Source organism: Peromyscus maniculatus, chromosome 4 (genome assembly GCF_049852395.1).
Source record: "Peromyscus maniculatus bairdii isolate BWxNUB_F1_BW_parent chromosome 4, HU_Pman_BW_mat_3.1, whole genome shotgun sequence".
Classification (NCBI taxonomy): Eukaryota; Metazoa; Chordata; class Mammalia; order Rodentia; family Cricetidae; genus Peromyscus; species Peromyscus maniculatus.
This window is the reverse complement of record NC_134855.1, coordinates 115,114,696-115,120,754: the sequence shown is the minus strand read 5'-3', so window position 1 is coordinate 115,120,754 and position 6,059 is coordinate 115,114,696. Positions and strand designations below refer to the sequence as shown.

At 44.8% G+C, this 6,059-nt stretch overlaps 1 pseudogene; it reads left to right on the top strand.

Annotated features, from left to right (window-relative positions):
- Positions 1-541: 541 nt before the first annotated feature.
- Positions 542-1,903, top strand: LOC143272652 (tripartite motif-containing protein 43 pseudogene; annotated as a pseudogene).
- Positions 1,904-6,059: the final 4,156 nt, after the last annotated feature.

Below are 6,059 nucleotides of genomic sequence, written 5' to 3'. Positions count from 1 at the left end.
ATTGTAAAAGGAAAAGCAAAAATATAAGCACACCACAAAATATTTAGAAACAGTATAATATTGTAGCAAAATTACTCATTTTTTTTTTTTTTTTTTTTTTTTTTACACAAGTTCTCACTGTATAGGCTAGGCAGGCCTTGAACTAAACCTCCTCCCAATTCAGCAGGCCATTCCCTAGGATTCTCGGATTAAAGGTGTGAGCTACCACACCCAGCTAAGCAGTGACTAGGGAAACCTTGTGGAGATTTGCTTGTGGAACTTGGCCTCAGAGTTAATTCAGTCTTCCATCCATTTAGAACTCACCAATGGAAAGCGACTTGGGAAGAAGTGGGCGTGGTCTCTGGAGACTATAACAGGACACTCCAAGAGCCAGCCAGGTTCACTCTTCACCAGTCCTGACAGAGTGTGTTTCCAAACATTCTGGCTCCAGAGACTGCTAGATCTACCCACACCTACACCTTGAGGATTGGACCCCAGAGCTGAACTAATATTATTCTGTCCTGAGTCAAGATTGCTGAGCCCAGAGACAAGTTGTGGAGAAATGGAGTCAGACATGTCACAAGCCTTCCAGGAAGAACTCACCTGCTTCATCTGCCTCAACTGCCTTACAGACCCAGTCACCATAAGCTGTGGCCACAGCTTCTGTCAAGCCTGCCTCCACCTTTCTTGGGAAGACATCCAGCTTCCTGTCCATTGCCCTATGTGTAGGGAACCATCCGAGCAGAAGGACTTCAGAAGCAACACTGTTCTGAAGAAGCTGGTGTCCATTGCCAGACAAGCCAGCCTCATGAAGTACCTGAGCTCTGAGGAGCATAAATGTGTGACCCACAAGGAGACAAAGAGGATCTTCTGTGTTGAGAACAGGAGCTACCTCTGTCAACTCTGTTCTGACTCCCATGAGCACAGAGGTCACCAACACGGTCCCATCGAAGTAGCTGCTGAGGAGCAAATGGAAAGACTTTTACAGCAAATGGCATCTTTGTGGGAGAAGATCCAAGAAAATAAAGGGAATACAGAGGCAGAGAACAGAAGGATAACTCTGTGGACGGACTACTTGACACTGCGGGAGCAAATGGTCAGAGCAGAGTACAGGAGACTGTGTCCTGTCCAGAGTCAAGAGGAAGAGCAACATATTGAGTCTATGCAAAATGAAGGCCAACGTGTTTTAGAGAATCTCAGGAGAAGGGAAGCCATAATGGTCCAAAAGAGCCAAGAGCTGAGAGAAATGTATCAGGAGCTGATGGCAATGTCCCAGGAGCCACATGAGCTACTGCTCCAGGGTTTGGATGACATGTTCAGGAGGAGTGAGTCAATGCAGCAGCAGCTGAGCATGCCCCCGACACTGAATCTAGAGCTCAGCTCTCTACCCATCAGTGGACTGACTGAAAGGTACAGCCACTTCCGATTCAACTTTGTCTTTAAATATACAAGCATATGCCCTAACTATGTGAAGCTCTTCAATGTCATGAGAAGATGCAGCTTCAGACCTCACGGTAAGGATAGATCTGTGGATTCTGCTAGATCCTATTTGGCTTCCTGGGGATCAGACTGCTTCATCAAAGGGAAATATTACTGGGAGGTGAATTTGAACAATTTGTCCTCGGACTGGGCTGTGGGGGCCTGTAACGATTCCTTGATAAGCAACACAAACCAGCTCATTGATTCTGAGGGTGCCTTTCTTCTGGTGTGTGTGAAGGAGGGTGATTATCACAGTCTCCTCACCACATGCCCAGTATTCCAGCACTATATAGAGAGACCACTGGGCCGGATTGGTGTGTTCCTCGATTGTGAGGAGGGTAGTTTAACTTTCCTGAACGTTGCCAAGAGTTCTCTCATACACAAATATGCTCCTGGCACCGTCAATCCCTCTGTCAGGCCTTTCTTCTCCACTGGCCCCATGTGATCCTCGGAAGATGTAATGCCAGGACATTAGTGTTTTTATGTATTTCTTACTGTATTGTTACCTCATTTATTGTTGTTAAATATTATAATAATACGATTAAATGACAAAAAGTGCTCTCAGTATTTGTGCTACTGGTGTCATGTTTAGGAAGTGGTCTTCTGTGCCAATGTGTTCATGACCACTTCCAACTTTCTCTTCTATCAAGGTCAGTGTAACTGGATTTATGTTGAGGTCTTTGATCCACTTGGATTTGAGTTTTATGCATGGTGACAGATATGGATCTATTTGCAGTCTTCTGCATGTTGACATCCAGTCATGCTAGCACCATTTTTCTGACTGGTCTACTCGGGCGACAGTCTAGTGTATACCCTAGCTCTCATCACAGAGCCTTCATACAGTGACTGATGGAAGCAGATGCAGAGATCCACGGCCGGGGGCCAGGCTGAACTCTGGGCATGTGATCAAGGAGAGAGGTTAGGGGGTGAGGGGGCGTTCTGTGGGCAGGCAATGTCCAGCGGAAAATGTGCAGAGGTGACCAGCCAAACTTGTGGATACCCATGATCTGAGCACTAATAGCTGTGCAGCCCACATAGAACTAGACTAGGCCCTCTGGACACGGGAGGCAGTTGTTTAGTGTGAACTGTTTGGGGGGCCCCCACGTAGGGGGATCCGGATCTGTCCCTGGTGCATGGGTGGACTTTTTGAGCCCAGCGCCTAGGGTTTGACACTTTGCTCAGCCTTGGTGCAGGGGGGAGGGTCTTGGACATGGCTCAGCTCTTGGAGTGTGCCAGGCTCTGCTGACTCCCCAGGGGAGACCTTGATTGGGAAAATGTGGGGAAGTGGGTCGGTTGTGGGGGGAGCCTTGGGGTTGGGAAGAGGGAAGAGGAGGGATCTGTGATTGGTATGTAAAGTGAATAGAAAATTTCTTAATTAAAAAAAAAAGTGTATGGCAAAACTTAAAAGAACGACAAGCAAACAAACACACAAACAAAACAACAACCTTCAATTTTCTGTCCTCAGTCCCGGAGTGCAAATCCTGAACCTGATCAGTAGTTCTCTGTCTGGTCCCTTTTGTGCCAGGGTTCTTGTTGGTGGTGTTTTCTTTGTGCTCTAACAAGTAAAACTTGCCTGGGGATCCATCAAAGGAAAAAAGCCAGCCACTATATTAAACACAGTGGTCAGGCAGTGGTAGGTAGCACATGCCTTTAATCCTAGCATTCGGGAGGAAGAGATTCTTCCAGATCTCTGTGAGTTCCAGGCCCCACTGGGAGGGAAGAGAGCCAGGTGTGGTAGCACAGGCCTTTAATCCCAATACTAGTTAACCATAGAGGTCTGGAGGTCAATACAGACAACCAGCAAATGATACAGCTGGTCAGAAAGAGGAAGTGAGGTAGCTGGGCAGAGAGAGGAAGAAAGATGGCAGGGCACAGAAAGGTATAAATGACATGAGGGGGGAGGAACTAAAGAGCAGTTCAACTGAGACCCTCAGGGGTGAGGACTCAGAGGCTTTCAGTCTGAGGATTCATGGAAAAGGATTGCCTCAGGAGCTGGCCATGGCTTGTTCTGGTTCTCTGATCTTTCAGCTTTTATCCCAGTATCTGTCTCTGCGTTTTGTCTATTAATAAGACCATTTAAGATTTGTGTTACATGTTCTGGAGAACACCAGGAAAATCATGGACTATTGGCATTAAAAATAAATAGACTGCTTGAGTGTGGCAGTGCACAGCTGTCATCCTAGTACTCCAGTGACTGGGGAAAAAATTGGGAAATTCCAGGGCAGCTTGGGTTATACCTTTCTCACAAGAATGAAGCACATTAAAATTCTAATGTTTAGCAGAAGCTGTACAAATCGGCACAATCACTTTAGTAAACTAGCAAGATCTAAGAAAGCTAAGCATGTCCACACACTGGATGACTCAGTAATGTCATTTGTAGGTATCTGCATGCTAGAAAGCTATACTTTTATTCACCCAAAACCTGTATTAGAATAGTCTTAGGGGGGAAAAATGTTCATAGCAGTGCTTGGGGAGATGGCTCAGTGAGTAAGAGCATTTGCTGAGCAGACACAGATATTTGAGTTCAAATCCTCAGCACCCCTATGAAAGCCAGGCAAGGCAGCTCATGCCTTTTACCCCAGCTTTGAGAGTTGGATACAAGCATGTCCTTGGATCATGCTGGTTAGGCCCCCAGCTAAAATGGAGTTTCAGGTTCAGTGAGAGACCCTTTATCAAGGGAATAAACTGGTGTGTAATAGAGCAGGATATCTGAAATCCTTCTCTGGCCTCACCCAAGCACACATTTACCCATGCCCATATGTACCGTACATACAAATAAAGTGTTCATCAAAATAGCCAAAGTTCAACTACAGTGCTCATCATCAGTAGAATGAGAACTAAGTGACAGCGGATTAAACATGGGACACTGTGGTGGTATATATTGCACCCCAACAAAATTTATCTGGGGATTAGAGAACAGAGCCAGCCACTTTATTAGACATAGGGCCTAGATAGTGATGGCACACACCCTTAATCCTATCATTCTGCAAACAGAGATCCCGGTGAGTTCAAGGCCACTTTGAGAACAGAGCTGGGCGAGATGGCACACACCTTTAATCCCAACACTTGAGATTGCATGCCTTGGCTTGGGAAGCACACACATCTTTAATCCCAGGAAGTAAGATGGCAGGGCAGAAAAAGTTCTTTAAGGCGTGAGGAAACAGGAACTCACTGTCTTGAGACTGAAGATTTCAAAGAGGTTAGAATTTTAGTCGGCTTGCTCTGCTTCTCCGATCTTTCAGTTTTGACCCCAATGTCCAGCTCCGGGTTTTCTGTTAATAAGACTTTGTAAGGTTTGTGTTACATAAAGGGACAGTATCATATAAACTGCCATATGAACAACTAGAGATTGATCCAGCTGAAGAATTCTGGACAACAACGTAGAATCCAAACAAGAGAGTGGAGCTGTCTATTCACCCATCCCCACCCTTTCTTTCTTAGAGTCTCTATCTGAAGGCAGGAAACTACTTCAATGAATAAATGATTTTTCCTAATTTTATATTTCCCTTGCTGTTATATTCACAATGGTTACAATGGCTCTAGGAATATTGTTGAAGAGGTGTCAGAAAAGATAGTAAGAGCCAGAATACTGGGAAATCTGCTGTGAAGCAGCCTCTCATAGAAATGGTTACATAGACAAGAGTAGAACAATGAATATGTTGATATGGATGTGGGGAAGTTTGAAGGAACAGTGATGGCTATTCCTGGTTGTCAATTGGACCACATGTGGAATTAACTAAAACCCAAGAGATAAGTGTGGTAACCACTCTGAATCTAGAGTAACAGAACTAAATGAATACTCAGGCACACACATACAGACAATGTGTGTGGGGGCGAGACAGAGAGAGAGAGAGACAAAGAGAGAGAGACAGAGACAGAGACAGAGAGAGACATAGAGAGACACAGAGAGAGAGCATTTGTTCAGTCTGCAAGGCTGGATGTCTCAGCCGGTCTTCAGTGTACTTTGGAATCCCCAACCCCAAAAAAGGCTCTTATACCAGTGAAGGGATGAACTGGCCAGTGAGAGCAGGGCAAGAGGACAAAGAGAAAAGATGAAAGAGTTTCCTTCTGTCCTTCACAGAGGCTGCCACCAGAAGATGCAGATAAGATGTAGGTGTATTCTCACACCTCAAAATGTGTGAGTTTAGGTGGAGCTTTCCTACTTCAAATGATATTCAATCAAGAAATTTCCCTCAGGAGAGAAACATCTCAGCCTCTTGGGTTTTACTTCATTCTACATGGTGGTTTTTTTTTGTTTGTTTGTTTGTTTTTTTTTGGTTTTTGTTGTTGATGTTGTTTGTTTTCATTTTGTCTTTTGTTTTTGAGACAGGGTTTCTCTGTGTATCTTTGGAGCTTGTCTTGGAACTTACTCTGTAGAGCAGGCTGTCCTGGACCTCTCAGAGATCAGCCTGCCTCTACCTCCAGAGTGCTGGGATTAAAGGCATGAGCCACCACCACCCGGCTTCCCAAACATGTATTTTTAAAAAAAGAAACAAGAATAGAACAGAGAGTTCTAACAGTGGGTAGAGAAAGAGGATGAATCTCAAAGAAGTTGTAGTTGAAGTGAATATGATAAAAATAAGTTGACCAAAATTATCAAA